Genomic DNA, 16,473 nt, shown 5'->3' on the forward strand with positions numbered 1-16,473 from the left:
TTTTCAAGGCATGGTTTCTCTGGGTAGCTTTGGCTGTCCTGGGCTCGCTTTACAGACCAGGCTGGCTTTTGAACTCACAGAGATCTGCCTGCCTCTGCTTCCTGGAGTGCTAGGATTACAAGTGTGCACCACTGTACCTGGGTCACACACAATATCTTACCCACCCTTCTCTGATGCTAATGTGAGATGGTATAGTAGTGATGAGACAAGTGAGGTGAACGGCATAGCAACAGGGACATAGCATGAGCCCACTGTTGAGGTTATTCATTGATCGCCTGTGAGATGGAGTGGGGAGTATGCCGAGTCTTCTGCTTCATTCTTCCAGAGACAGTACTGTGTATACACTACCCAGTCATCACTCAGTACTTGGTGCTATTGGCTCTCAGTATAGGTGCCCGTGTTCCAAGGAGCCAAAGAATGACAGCCGGTTTAAAAGTTAGGGGCTCACTTCTTTCCGAAAGTTTCTCTTTCATCTTTTCAGAGCATGCTTGGCCTTGGCAGAAATAAAATCACGGGCAAGCGGGAGACCGCTGGACCATCGCAAAGGCACACAGCAGGTGCTATTTGTTTTCTGTTGGCTTCTTCTTGGCTTACCAGGCTTGCTTGGGCAGCTGCAGTGGGTGATTCCAACCCACTGTGTGCTTACCATTTCAAGTGCCGTGGCTCTCAGTCTCACTGCCTGAAAGCTGTGTAGGCATCTGGGGAGCTTCCCTGGGCCAATACTGCAGCAAGCAGAAGTTACAGGCAGCTAGTGGCCCCAGGATCAGTGATCCAGCTGCTTTGCCCTGCAGCCATCCTGAGCCTAGGGCCATGGGTCTCCTCAAGGGTTCTCCCAGGAACTGAGCTTTAGCTTCCTGGTAGCACGTGTGTGCGTGTGAGCATATGTGTGTGTGTGTGTATGTGTGTGTGTGTGTCCTCCCTTATTTGCTTTCCTTCCAGTTAAGTCTCACTCTCCCTCATGCCACACTGGGATTCCTGAATTCACCTTACAAGTAAACAAACAGTTCCCTGAGCCTTATCTTATCCCATGCTTTGGGAGGTAGGGACCAAAACTACAAGTCCAGGCAAAGGGCACCAGACTTTCTAACTGTTTCCTAGACCACGGTGAGAGAGGAGGCAGGAAGTCTGTGGAGGGGTCTTGGGAGTTTAATTTACCTTGAGTGCTGAAGGAAGTGCAGGAGTTGAAGTGGGAAACATATCCCCAGAAGCTCCGGGATAGTGAGCCATTGCTTCTGGGCTGGGAGAACGTACATCAGAGTACGATACAGAGCAGCAGCAGCAGCAGCAGCAGCAGCAGCAACAACAACAACAACAACAACAAAAGTCACCTGTGAAGATGCAGCTGACATAGTAGGTGCAGGAAAATTTGATGAGCTTTCCAAGCCTAGGGAAAAGTTTTCAGCTTGCTCTGCAAACCTCCCAGCTTTGTTCTAGAAACATCCAGGACGCTGTATGCAGACACTTTAGCGGAAGTCAAGGTGAGGGTGCTCCCCTGTGTCTGTCTGGTGCCTGCTTCCTGAGCACAAAGGTGTATACGGGAGCAGCGCTTCTTTCCCCACCATTTCTCTGTATCTTTTCAGTCATGCAGCTCTGCAGCACCCCTGATCCCTGCAGCAGAGTGAGACAGAACAAAGTTGCTTGTCTCCAGGACAACTTTCCCTCCTATAGTCCTTTCTTCAACCAGTCTGATCATCTTTTATCACTCCTCCCTCCCCAAGCTCAGTCTGTCTTCCTCTCCCTGTACAATGTACTTTCAGATACATTCGTTGATACTAAAGAGAGATCCATAGATTGAAAACAACGTGTAAATGTCCATCACGAAAGACATCATTGAAACTGGAGAGAGGTGGCTCAGCAGTTACAAACACATGCCACTCTTCCAGAGGGCCTGGATTGAAAAGAAAGCCATTAAAGTTTGTGATTAGTTGAAGCTGTAAGACCATGTATTTATTTGTTCATTTATTCCCTCACTATGTCTTCCTATGTAGCCCAGGTTGGCCTCGCTGGCAAGTGCTGGGATCACAGGTGCACTCCACCCTCCTGGATAAGGGGCTGATTTAAATGGGACATAAACTAGGAAGTCTGCTGTTTTTTTTGTTTTTGTTTTTGTTTTTTTTTTTTTTTACTCCCTGAAGCTACACAGAGGTTTTCCCCTTCCTGCCTTCTGGTTGGAGGTGTGGGATGTGTCTCTGTGCTAGGCTGACATGGTTGTAACGGCAGCTCTGGATCCTGCCAGAGGGCTGGAGATGTGTCTTCCCTACTTCTTGCTTGAACTCCAGTGGAGAGGAAGTTTCAGGAAAGTTGGAAAAGTAGTGTTCCATCATGTTCTCTGTTTATGCAGTTCTCTCTCCAGTCCTATGGCTGCTTCGTGCATTCTTTCTATGAGCTGGGTACTAGAATGCCCTCTTTCTGTGCCCGAGGCCAAGCCTGGGTGTCCCAAGGTAGATGGAACCCTAAAGACCTCCTTTATACCTTCCAGGGATCCAACACAGCTGCTCCTTGCCTGGGACTTCTTCCTTCTCCTTCTCCTTCTCCTTCTTCTTCTTCTTCTTCTCTCTTCTTCTTCTTCTTCTTATCTTCTTCTATTATCCTATCCTCCTTTTCCTCCCACTCGGCTCCTACTCCTACTTCCTCATCTTCTCCTCCTCCTCCCTCTTCCTCCCTCTTCTGTGAAAAATGAAAAAAAGTTTTAAAAAAAAAGAGGGAGGGGGTTGGTGGCCACTGTGTCTTGTGTCTGAATTTCCCAGCAAAGTCACCTTTCCAGCGCTCACAAGCTCTCTGCCCCCACTCTCAGCAAACCATATGCTGTCGCTGCTGCTGGCCGCGTCCTGGGGATGGCTTTTTTCCCCTTCAGCAAGCCTCCAGAAATGTCACTGAAATTTATATGCTTATTCACAGAGCCGCTAAAGCAGAAAACCGGCTTTTCAGCTATTTTTGTTTTGCTTTGCAGATGGGGAGTGAGAAGCATAAATCTCTTCCTCGTTGGACTGGGGGGGGGGGCAGCACTCTGTTTGGTATCAGATGCTGTTCAGCCCATGGTGGTACGCCCGAACCCCCATGTTGTCATCTTCACAGAGGAGCAAAAAACTGACCCCAACTCAATTGCAGCTGCTGCTACTCAGGACATCAAGGGCCTCATCTTCAGTTGGTCCACGAGGGTGTTGTGGAGGAGAAAAGAATTTAATAATGGCTCTTGTCTTTTCTGTGACAGTTGCCTCTCTGTGTGTAAGTAGGGGTCAGGGGACCAGCAGGTCTAGTCTACCAATGGGCCTTCTGCCACAATCAATGCAATTGCTCTTCTCCTCTCTCTCCCTCTTCTCTTCTTTCCTCTCCCCTCACTCCCCATCCCATTCCCCCTCTCTCCTCCCTTCTCACCTTCCCTTCCCTCTCCTCTCCTCCCCTTCCCTCCCATTCTCTCCCCTTTCTTTCCCTTCCCTCTTTCCTCTTTTCCTTCCTCCCTCCTCATCTCACCTCTACCCTCCCCTTCCCTATTCTTTCTCTCCTGCTCTCCCCTCTCTCCTCTTTCCTCTACTAACTTTTCTTCGTCTTTTCTTCTCCTTTTTTCCTCCCTGAGACATAGTTTTGCTATATTATCCCACGCTAGCTTCTCACACACTCTGTAGCTAAGGCAGTCTTTGAACTCTGAATCCTCCTGCTTCGGCTTCCTGAGTTGTGGGCCTCCAGGCACCGACCACCATGCACTTCCATTAGTCCTGCTGGCTGCATAACACCAAGAGGTTAAACTTGAAGGCTTTATTTTGTTCAGGGTCTCATGGGCCAGGAACTGGAGAGGGGCTCCAGAAGCAGGCCCTAGTGGGCCTCAGGTCAGATCCTGAATGGGCCTGGAGCCATCTGAAGGCTCTGATGGTGGGGGCATCCTTCTGCCGCCATTCTGGCATAGTGTGCTTAGCAGGCAGGCTTTCATGTCAATGTTCCTATAGTTAGGTGGGAGTTACCTGAACTACCCTCAGATGTCCCACAGTGTCACTTCTACTGAATTCCATGTGGTCCCTGAGTCCCTCAGGTCAGCCCAGGTACAAAGAAAATAATTGTAGATGTTCTCTAACCCAAGGCTTCCAGGAGGGCTCTAGGCAGAGGAAGGACCCAGATGGTTTGGGTATAAAGAACATTCTATCAGGCTGTTTGCTTTCAAAAAGACTCTGGGCCACCCTGGAGCTTTTGTTACACAGAATGCATTCTAGGGGGGACTGTTGCCGGGGTGTCCAGATGCTGACCGCATTTTGGTGAGAAGATCTTTTCCTCACCATTGGCGCTTATGTCAATCATTTCTGACAGAAACAGCTCCTGGTAAATCCTTCCAATTCCAAGCACCCAGAAGGCAACGCTAGGGCAAGTTACTCCACTTGGGGAAGGGGTGGGGCCAGACCGGCTCACATCCACTCTACTTCCTGTTTCTAAAACAAGCAGCTGGCTGTTGGATCTGACCTGGGAAAGAACTTCCACTATTTAGCTGCCCCCACCTTCTCCATTTGCCTGCCCTGAGACACTCTCCCCTTTCATCTGGCTCCCTGCGGCTTACCCAACCTCCACACTCTTTTCCTCCTGAAGCCCAAGCAGACACGGAATGTTCTTCCTCTGCACACAGCTCTCCTGTGATAATGAAGAGCTTTCAGAGCCAAGGCCAGAATCCTTTAAAAATATTTATTTTTAATTTTCATTGGTATATATGCATTACACACAGTACTGGGTTACATAAAGCCATTTTCAGACAAGTATATATTGTATATTGCCCATAATCTCCGATGCCCCTATTTTCTCTGCTCCCATTAGTCCTCTTTCTACCCCCAGACAGTTTGATTTCCATTTTCATATCATACATACATTCATGATTTTATCTATATAAAATCTAGGACTCACAAATAAGAAAAAAAGAACATCTATATCATACCGATTGTGAATAATGCTGCAGTCAGCACTGGCCTGTAAGTGTCTCTGTGATGCATTATTGACTTGGAGCCCTTCAGGTAAATACCCAGGGATGGCATAGCTGGGTCATATGGTGGGTATAGCTCCACTTCTTTTCTTCTGGTCAAGGCTAGGGTCTTTCCAATGCCCTGGGATCCAGCCCCTGTGACTATGCCGGCGTCACCTTCTCTCTCCACACTCCACTGTAGGCATTCTGGCTTTCTCATGTGCCAGCAACAGAACTGCTCTGTCTGTCCCTCAGGAACTTAGCACTTGCCACTCCATTCGTTCTGTCTATGGCGCATTTCCTTCAGATGCCCTTGAACTGAAAACCTCAGCTCCACCTCACCTCCCTCTCTTTGTCTTCCAATACACTTGAATTTTTTTTCTGTAGCATTAACTGCCATATGTGTTTATTAGTCTTCCTATCTTCTACATTCTGGGTGAAAAGAAGCTGCCTCGGTGTGGTTTACGCTGGAGGCTTCAGAGTCTACAAGGAAGCTTTTGCATATATTCAGTCTTAGTAAAAGTTGAATGAATGAACAACCAGACTCTGATCCTAAGTGGTTTTATTTTTATATTTAGTTTTTATTTATTATTACTGTTCATGCACTCCAGGGTAGGCTCAAAAACAGTCAGTTCTTTTCTTCCATCATGGGACCTGGGGGTGGAACTCAGGCTTTTACCCACTGAGCTGCTGTGCTGGCCCTGCCACTGGTTACTAGGCCAGTAGTGAGTTGGCCATGTGCCTGTAAGAGGTGGTTTCTCTGTTGTGTGATGTATGTGGTGTGTGGTGTGGTGTGTGTATACATGTGTAGTGATGTGTGTGTGTGTGTGTGTGTGTGTGTGTGTGTGTGTATTTTTGTTTTCGTATGTACATGTCATGGCCCAAGACCATGTGAAGGTCAGCAGACAGCTTTTGGGAGTCAGTCGTCTTCTTCCATTGTGGGCCCCAGGTGGTCAGGCTTGTGTAGTGAGTGTTATTATCTGCTGAGGCATCTGGGTGCCCCCCTCCTTTGAGACAGAGTTGGCCTTGAACTTGCAAGGGAGCCCAGTGTGTGTAGAAACTTGAGATCCTCCTGCCTCTGCCTGCTGAATGTTAGAATTCCAAGCATGTGCTATGAGATCAGGTATGGTCCTATATTTTCAGGCAAAAGCTATCATGGCCTCTTGGCTTCTTTGCATGGAGCTCAGGCAGCTTTTTCTGCAGAAGGCCAGAGGGTGAACGGTGAAGGCTTCATAGGCCATCAGTCTTCGTTAAGTTCCTCCGCTCTGTTGCAGTAGCCTGGCAGCAGCCAGTGGCAAATGCACAGGTGGAGCTCTGCTCTTGAAACCCTTGTTTGCGAAAACGGACAATGAGCTATGTTTGACCCATGAACCCATCACCGACTCCTGCCCTAGCTGTAAACAGCACCTCTGGTCCAAGTTAAGACATCTGCTTTCTAGTTGCAGCCTTTGACGCACAGAGAAGTCCAACAGTTGACCTGAGGCCATATGCCATGCAGCCAAGCAAAGGTGGTCATGGAGCCCAGGTTTCCTGGTTTCCCAGTTCAGGGCTCAGTTTACCTGAGTTGCTTTCCATGGGCCATTGGAAGCCCACCCCCACCCCGGGGGGTTCACTGAGGGGACTCCATTAGCATCACAGACAGCTCACATTAAGTGCTAATTGCATTAGGTGCCAATTACCACACAGTGTTGGTGTGAAGAGGTGGGAAAGGAAGGGAGAGGCTGAACAACTGGGACAGAGGCCAGGAGAGAAGCAGGCTTATGGCAGGCTAGGCTTGAGGCAGTTATGAGAGGCTGATTCTGAGAGGTCCCAGGGACGGAGCAAGGCCTGAGAGAGGGACACTGACACAGGTCCAAGTTGAAGTGGATAGCCCTGTTTGAACAAAGGGAGCTCTGAGCCAGGAGGTTAGTCCCATAGTGGTGATTGAATCCTGCAGAAGTATCTAGAAGTCTCCATCATCTCCCTCCCCCAATTTGGTACTTCAGTTGGCCATCCATGTTGGCTACACTGGGAGAAAGCATGAGCTTAGGGGTGAGACCCTTGAGAAGCTGAAAGCCAAGAGACCTGAAGATGTCACTAGCCACAACTGAGCCAGCAAGCCTTCTATTCCAAGGACAATGCCCAGACTCAAGGATACTTCCATCACTTTGTTCTGCCATCTTCAGCACAGTAGGTTCGTGCCATAGGCTACGATGGCTGTTCAAGCTCCTTTGTGGTCCAACAACCAGCACAAAGGAGGCAAGAACGAAAAGGGGCTTGTTCCTGGCCAGCATACTTAGTCACAGAGCTTCAAAGGGACCTGAGAAAGGGACTTTTAGTCACTATGCTCTTTAATTTGACTCAAAGAAGGGGAGAACAGATATTGAGGGCCATTAGCAGTGTCTGGATCACCCTCATATATGCTTCCTCTGTGATGATCAGATTCTCGGGGAAACCTGCAGGTCCCTCTTGTCCCAGCACCCTGCTTGGAACATAGCTGCTGTTACTCTACAATTCTCTATTTTTTTTTTTTTTTTTGGTAGATGTTTGCCTGTCTTTATCCAGCTTCCTCAACGACCTGGGAGCTGTCTGAGGGGAGGAACCTTGTAGTGCCCCTCTCTTTTCAGCCCTCAGCACTGAGATTCTTGCATAATAGGAACTCAATAAATGGTGCTGCACAAACTCTTGGGGGCTATCCACCGTACACCTTAGAAAGGCCTTGCAATTCATACCCGTCTTCGTTGTGCAATAACTTGCCTTTTAAAGGCATTAACCATTACCAACACATCCGACTGACTGCCTATCTCACTAAGGAGTCCTTGTGTTTCGAAAAGAGAAATGACATCTGATTGGTGGTTATGGATGGGCAAGCGTTTGCTCATTTTTATCAAAGCTCTGCTGCATGTGGAATGTGGCCGGAGTGTATAAATATGAGTTATTGCCTCTCGTGTTGTTGATGGCTGAGAGAACCGCGAATATAACCCAGAGCCTTTCTCTTGCTTGTATCAAAGAGGCGCCAGCAAAGCCTTGAGCTAATGCCATTAACATTTACAGTGAAATCAGTTCATCCACCCCATCCCTCACTCCACACGCCCCCCCCCCCCCCCCCCCCCCCCCGCATCCCATCTCTTGGCCTGTGACTGGCTCATCCTGTGACTTTCCCATCTGAGCGTGCAGCCGGCAGACTCCTCTTGCTTGCCCAGTGGCAGAAACTCCAGCCTTTCCTCCTAGGGAGGCATGAGTTTGTCTGTAGACGTCTGCTGGGGGCTGTTTGCAGCTGTGCTGCCTGAATATCTAACTTCTCTCAGGTACTGGTGGCTTTTAACGCTCCAAGCAGCAGGCACTGTCAGCACCTTGTCCAGAGCCCCTTGATCTGGCTGATGCTCCCGTCTGTCAGGAGTGGGGATGGGAGCGGGTGTTTACGGGCTCACAGTTGCCTTTGCCTCTGGGGATTGGCCTTCTTAGAGGGAGAGTACACGCCGCACTCGGCGGGGGTGGGGTCGGGGTGGGGGTGGGGCGGCAGTGTGGGCTGGAGGCGTGGCCAAAGGCCTGTGCCTGGAGTAGAGAAGGTTGAGCCCCTTGCTCTGCAGTGACTTTCCGTGCGTGCGTCAGAGATAAGCGGTGGGGTTGCGTTAAGATGGGTGCGCAGATTTTTCGGGTTTCCTGGGCTGTCCAATTTAGGGAAGCCCTTTAGAACCACTAGCCACTCTGTAGCCATCGGCTTTAGTAGAGTCAGTGTCTCCATTTAGCTGTTTGCTTAGTCCCCTCCAGCTGCTGCCACTTCTCATCAGGTCCCCCCCCCCCAACCCCGGGATCCCTTCCTCCAGAAGCCCTTTGCGAATGTGTTGGTTTTCTATCACCCAGACTAAATCTTCCAAAGAAGTTAGCATCTCTCTCTCTCTCTCTCTCTCTCTCTCTCTCTCTCTCTCTCTCTCTCTCTCTCTCTCTCTCTCTCTCTCTCTCTCTCGGTTTAAAGGCTTGGTCTCCAGCCTGTGGCATCCTGGGAGATTATGGAGCCTAGTGGGTTCACTAGGGAAGATGATCTTGAAGAGACTTTGGGAACCCAAGTAACTCTCATCTCTTTTTCCTTCCGAGCAGTCCTGAGGTAGGCAGCCTTCTCCACCACATGCTCCCTACCCTCAAGCTCCACCTCAGCCCACATCCCCAAAGCCACGAAAGTTCCCAGTTTGGAATTCTTACAACCACAGCACAAATGCCTGGAGGAGTTAGGTCTGAAATCGCAGAAGGAAATGGAACAAAAACTTGTGAAGCCCTTAGAGGCTTTTGTCAGGTCCTGTTCTGAGCTGGGACAGGGGTGGGGTGAGGGAAGGAAGGGGTCACAAAGGAAGCTAAGAGGAGTGAAGGCAGGCAAGCTAGCCTGCCCAGCAGTCATCTCAAGGGTCGGGGTGCTCTGTCTTGGATTCAGGGGAGCTCCACACGTCACTAATGCATATGGCGGGGTTAAATATGGATTAACAGCTAAGTAGTAACCATTGTATGTCCTGTGTGAGGAGAAGAATACTTTGTGTGACACCTCTGCCACGAGGAAGGAGCATTTGGATAGTTGAATCTGAGCCTTTGGGGTGCACACTGTCAGTCTTCCCTGGGCCAAGATGTGTTCAGAGATGGCTGACTGCAGGCTCCACAGCCCCTCCCCTCTTCACCCTTAGGCAGCTTTAGAAATCCCTGGGATTGGACAAGGGATTGGGAGTGTGCCTAGGCTAGGCAGGGGCAAGACACCGAGGCCCATAGACCTCTTGAAGATACACGAAGTCTTCCTGTGCTGGCAACATTCCCAAAGGGCATAGCTTCCCAATGCACATGGGTGTCATGCTGCCTGCTACTCACCAGAAGCTTCTCCCATTGCACGGCTGGTGCTTGGCTTTCCCTGGAGTGTGTGATATGGCAGCATTGTTTACAAGTGAGCATGGATATGATCGCATGAAACTCACTCTTGAGAAAAGGCAGAAGGTCTGGTCTTTGTCAGTTCAGAAAACATCCACCTGCTGAGCAGCATATCTCATGCATCTAGAGAAGAAGTTTTTTTTTTTTTAAATCATCTTCTGAGCTTCCCAGAGAGGTATAGAGGTATAAAAGACGATGAAGCTCTCTCGGGTCCTCTAGTCTGAGGGCCCTGATAGAATAGAGGTGTGTGTCAGGGCCATGGTAGGAAGATGGAGGCTCTGAGCTGTGTGGGTGCCCTCTTGAGGCTGTACTGCCTTATTCTGTGTACTGTGTAGGAGGACGCTGCTCAAAGGCTCCCATGGGAGACATAGAAGAAAGTCTGTTCTTTTGAAGGCTCACCCAAAGGGCTCTGTTCTGAAACCCAGGCACTTGGTTCCTGAACGTGGTAGGGCCAATTGCTCAAGAACAGGTGCATGCAGGGCGAGGTGATGGTGTTAATTTCCATTGCAGTGGGATAAATCGTTTTCTCACAGGGTCTGGGCTAAAAAGGGGCATTGCACTGGAGGGAGGCAGAGATGCAAGGCAACTTTGTATGAAATACCATTAACAGAGCCCCACAGGCCACCCTGACTGTGGCCACTTAGAGGCCATCCCAGCCTATCAGCTCATGTTCGCTGTAGAGCATGTTACAACACAAGGGATCAATAGATGGATTCAAGCTGAGAAATTAAAGGCTGAGAACGGCTTCCATGTAATAGCCCAGGCAGAGAGCATTCCAACTAATGTGCCTTCACTTTTACTTTTGGGGGAAAACCCCATGAATGTGAGACATATCTTCATTAGATTTAACATCTTGATGAAGAGTATACATGTCCCAAGTGCTCACTTAGTGACTTTTCACAAACTGAACTCACCCTGGGAACCACATCTGGAGGAGGAAACATCCCATGGGCCAAGAAAATGGCTTAGCCGGTTAAGACTCTTGCTCCCAAGCCTGAAGACTTGGATTCAATCCCTATGACCCACACAGTAGAAGGAATCAACTGTCTTTATGAAGTTGTCCTATGATCACCACACTCACGCCATGGTGTTCCTAGGTGTGTGTACGTTATTGTCTGAGTGTAAAAATGCATATGCCAGCATGAGGACCTCAGAGCTACTGTAACTCAGAGATAAACACCATCTTGACTTTGAATACCAAGATGCTCCATGTTTCTCTGTTCTGGAATTTGCTATCAAAATAGTCATGCAGTAGGTATGATTCTCTCCCTTGGCATATATTCTCTCTCTCTCTCTCTCTCTCTCTCTCTCTCTCTCTCTCTCTCTCTCTCTGTGTGTGTGTGTGTGTGTCTGATTCTTGCCTCATGGGCACTCAGCATTCGTGGCCCTCAGCATGATATGTATGAGCTTTATACTGCTGGTTTGATCTCTCTCACTGCAGAGTGGGGTCCCCTTACCCATACACCCCCATTCATTCATTCGCCCTGCTCACTGGTATCGAGATCAGCTGGTAGCCATCACTGGTTGAACATTCTTTGTGTGGCTTTTTTTTTTTTTTTTTTTTTTTTTTGGTTAGTGCCCTCACACATTTCATGGAGTATATCTTTCAGGACAGAGTGGCTGGGTCACAGGGTCTGCTGGCATGCAGATTCAGCTCAACTTTTTGGAATAAAAAAAATCATTAAAACATGATTTAGCATTAAGAAACATTTCAAACAAAGAGCATTACAAGGAGTAAGATGAGATACCCATGAATTTGCCATGGAGATTAGGCAAATAACATCTTGTCATATTTCCTTCATTTCTTCCATATATTTAAAGAGTCCAGATTTCCAAAATGATGCTAGGTACCTCCACACCCCAAAGATCAGCATTGGCCAAGGGCTTGTGTATCATTGGATTCTACTTACCAGGCATATGCTTGCAGAAACTCATGTGCCTCTGGCTTGAATGCTTTCACATTTTACAAAGGTTGGAGCATCCTGATGGTATGGTTGCAACGTGGCTTCATTCTCTTCAACATTATTTATTTTCAGCAACACAGCATGGAAATCTCACCACAGAAAGTTTATTCCTTTAACTGCAGTGATGGACACCTATTGATACAAATGGAGAAAACAGTGCATGCTGGGATATGGGCTTTATTCTGCCCTTTGGCAGGCTAGGTGAGAAACTGGTGTATATGTGCCCTGGTACCTAGGTTCAGCATGTAAGGTGGCTTTGATAAACCTGAAATGCCATGGCTAGTAGAGATTTCTTGACAGCCAGGCAGATGCCTACTCAAGGATGTTCACAGTAAAAGGAATCTTTGTCCAAAGGATCCAGGCACTCACATCAGAACCTGGGTTCCAGAAAGGTCTAAGACTTGGCAACAAAGGCTCGTGGGATCCATTTCTGGTTCTATCCTGGTATGGCCTCCACTGTCTTGTGTCAGTAATGCCCACATCTATGCTTCTTCCTGGACATATAGGCCCCTGTGACCCAGGCTCCTGGCTGTCTGCAGTAGTTGATGTCCTGAGGGATCACAGTCAATGCAGGCTTGTTTAGTGGGTTTGTTGCCTCCCAGACAGACTCACTCAGCACAGGGACCAAACATGGTCTTCTGGGAACAGAGCCAGAATGGATAACCCTCATTGGTTTCTCTTTACCTCCTGGCCTATGGCCATGCCAACTCACAGAAGTCTCTTGCTAAGCAGTGTTCAGAAGCCTAGAGAATCTGGAGGGACCTATTCTTTCCAAAATTCAACCCCTACTAAGAGTGCTTCCATGGCTGGTCTTCCCTGAGTGGGTTGACTGGGCCAGACAGCCAGGCCCCACGCCCTGAGCCATGGCTAAGTGTCTGGTGGGTGGAAGCAGGCTGTTAACAATTTCAAACAATCATAGCTGCACAGTCCCAGGCATTTTCAAGGAGCCACAGATATGGGGAAAGAAGAAGGTTCCAGCTTCAGGAGCCTTTGCCACCGCCAAAGTGCTTCCCCAGAGATTGTCACTTCCCTAAAAGTACACTGAACTGAAATTGTCTAAGAACTTTTTGGTTCTTCTTCCTGCCGTTGCCTCCACCCCTGGGCACCCTAGCTAGTTACAAGTGTGCAGTAAACAAAACCAATGCAAAGGCCTCAGCTTGGGGCTGGGAAAATTCCCTAGCCAAATTGATGAGCTCTACTTTTAGTGAAAGATCCAGTCTCAAAAATGAAGTGGAGAGCGATCGAGGAAGGCACTAGCCATCTGTCTCAAGTTTCTACACAAACTGGGCTCCCTAGCAAGTTCAAGGCCAACTCTGTCTGAAAGGAGGGGGCACCCAGATGTCTCAGCAGATAAAAACACTCACTACACAAGCCTGACGACCTGGGGCCTACAGTGGAAGAAGATGACTGACTCCCAAAAGCTGTCTTGGGCCATGACATATACATACGAAAACACACACACACACACACACACACACACACACACACACACACACACACACACACACACACCACAAATAAAAGTGTTGGAAAAAAAGGTCCCAGGTCTATAGGTGGGGGGCAGTACAAACTCTGGGGTGTGCTTTACTATCTCAACTCTTTCCTTCTGGATGAAGCTGCAGTGTGGCTTTGAATTTGTACCCCGTCCTGGCTTCCTTAGTGAGTGCAGCTCTTATTGACTTCCCCCAAGGAACATTCCTTAATTCCTGAACTTTCGCCTCAGCAGTTTTCAGGGAGAATGGGGTTCCAGACTTTCTCATTTGTACACTTCCTTCCTTCTTTCCCCCTTTTCACTGGGGTACAGGGAGCATGCTGGTGGCCAGGAGCCAGCTAGAGACCTGGCTTCCATTTTGCCACTACCTGTGAGATTTTCCTCAGGGTTCTTAAGTTCTCTAAGCTCCGTGGTCCTCATGTGACTAAAATTGTCCACTGATGTGGATGTGGGGACGAGATCAGGAGAGGCTACTTGGCAAGCGTCCCCAGCATGATTGCTGGGGGTATGAGAAGAATGGCACTTATGAGCTGCTCAGACATTCCCCACCTGTGTCTACCTTCCAGCGAGAGAGCAATTCAAGAACTCACGGTCAATTTTTACGCAATGATCAGTCAACAGAGCGAGATCACTCATGATGTAGCCATTTAAGTGACAAAACAGGAGAAGGACAAATGCTAAGAAAATGAAATCTAATGACCCTCCCCATAAGTCATTTCTGGGAATGATTTTTTTTATTTGTATTTTTTCCCAATAAAAGTTTTAATTAAAATCTATCTGAACCTCAGGGACTTACGATAAATTTGAACGTGAAGCTCCTTGGAGAACATGTCTTGGCAAAATACACGAAACAGATTATTATTATTTATTATTATTTCCATTCCAAGAAATGGTGAACATTCTTCTGAGCTTTTCTTAGTGATTTGTGGCTTCTGCAACTCTGGTCCCTGCTATAGGGAGTGGAGAGCGATGCCGCTTCGCTTTTAGAGATGCTCCGGGTTTGTGCTAATGGAGGAGATGCAGGCATGCTCTGTGCAGCTGTTCCGCTTCCTCATTTATTACTGCAGTGCTCTGCCTTGCTGGGGCCTCTACCATTTCCAACCCAAATCGTTCAGACCCCAATTGTTTACCTCAGCAGAGGGATCAAGGTTACGCCCACAGTAACACGCAGAAAGGCGACCCTGGAGCTTGGCGCAGAGTCCAGCTCTGACTTTGGGGCTGCCTGCCAAATTGTTCTCAGCCCTTGGAATTACCTTCCAGCCCTGGGAACTTGGGGCCTCTGTGCAGCCTGCAGAATGATTTATGTGCCTGAGACATCCCTTGCATCTTTTCCCAGGGCTCTGGGTCCAGAGTCCTGATCCAAGTGGTCAGACTGAGTCCATAAGTACTGGGGACATTGAGGCAAAGAGGAGAGAGTGACAAGGGTGGGGGGTGGGGGTGGGATGAAGATCAGAGAGGGAGGTCAATGACGGGGGTGGGGGGAGAGGATGGGAAGATATCAGAGAAAGAGAGGAAAGGGAGGAAAAAGAGGAGGAGGAAGGTAAGGAAGAAGAAGACAGTAAGGACAGAAGCGGTGGGGTGTTGGGGTGCACATCTTTAATCCCAACACTTGGAAGGCACAAGCAGGATCTGTGAGTTCTAGGCCAGTCTGATCTACAGAGAAAGGTCCAGGACAGCCAGAGACACTGGAGAGTTGTCAGAGAGTGGGTTTTCTCTGATTTGCTGCTGCATGCACACCACTTCCTCCCCTCTACTCAACCCTGCCACCTCAGAGGACCGTCCAGACTATCTGAGTGCTTTAGGACTCTTGGGAAATTGGAAGATGGATAGGGTTTGGGACATAGTTTATTTGCTGGGAGACTGTGGGCAGACCCTTGGAGGTACGATGGCTGCTGAAGACCACCCAGGTCACTGTATTCTTGCTTGCCTCCCTACTTAGAACTTAACTCAGTTTAGGTTTATTTACTTATTTCCCTGCTGTTATTTTTAAAGTCTTACATGTGTATTGTGTGGTGCACATGCGTGTGTGCTTGTCTCTGTGTGGGCATCCATGTGTGCATATATGTGGAGGCCAGATGTCGATGCTGAGTGCCTTCTTTGACAGCTTTCTATGTTATATATTGAGGCAGAGCTTACCTTGAACCCAGAATGCCAGCTTTGGATGGGTGGTGGTGGAGTGGGGTACTCTGTCTCCATCTCCCCCAGGCTGGGATAACAGGTGAGCAACTGTACCCACCCAGCATTTATGTGGGTACTGGGGGACCTGAAACCCTGTCTTCATGCTTACAAGATGCTTTGGCTTCTGAGCCATTTTTTAGCTTTTCTTTCTCTTTCTTCATCCATTCACTTACTCATTCATTCATTCATTCATTCATTGATTTAATTTTAGTGCCACTTTCCCTGAAGAGTTCTCTAAGGAACGCCCGTGGTAAGAAGTGGTCCTTGGGCAGGACTGAGTCCTAGGATCAAGAGACTCTGTGAAATGTCTAGTGTGTTCTCACCTTTTGCATAGGCACAGTACATGTGATCTTCTTAACGTTTTTAGATGTCTGTCAGCGATGTAACCTTTGGTTCTGCCCTGCTGAACTCTCTCAAATGCAATGACCCCCAATCCCTCCCTGGAGCCCACTTGTCTCATCTGAGGAGCCATTGGTGGAACACAAATGTCTTACCCATGGAATAGAAGGCTCAGGGAAGACAGAGAGCTGCACACGAATGTTCAAAGAGGACAGATATCACAGGATGCTCAGTTTTAGTGCCAAGTAACACAGAAGTAATTTTCTCACAGAAGGAACTAAGAAAGATTGGCTTGCCTGCATGGGCAGCCAGGCTCCGAACCACTGTCATTAGGCTGGGCTTGTCTCAGCTCAGGCTGGTTCGGTACAATAGGGCAGGCCAGTTTTTTTGCCCTGGGAAAAAGTTGACCCAGGTGCTTCCAGACCCGTGCTGTCTCTGATTGACCGTGCTAGTCCTAAAGGCATCGATCCCCAGTTCGACTGAAAGCTGCTTGTGAATTGGGTTATGCTATACATTTCCCGATAGTTTCTGTTCCAGCTGAACTTTGGCTAGGCACTAGGTCGGCCACTGATGAAAAAGAAATTATTGGATGATTGTATGCATGGATGAATGAACACATTCCTTTCTTGGAGCCCGCTGGTATTGTTGCATTTTGGCAGGGCTGAAATGGAAGGCTTCCGGGA

The sequence above is a fragment of the Acomys russatus genome, chromosome X (genome assembly GCF_903995435.1).
Source record: "Acomys russatus chromosome X, mAcoRus1.1, whole genome shotgun sequence".
Classification (NCBI taxonomy): Eukaryota; Metazoa; Chordata; class Mammalia; order Rodentia; family Muridae; genus Acomys; species Acomys russatus.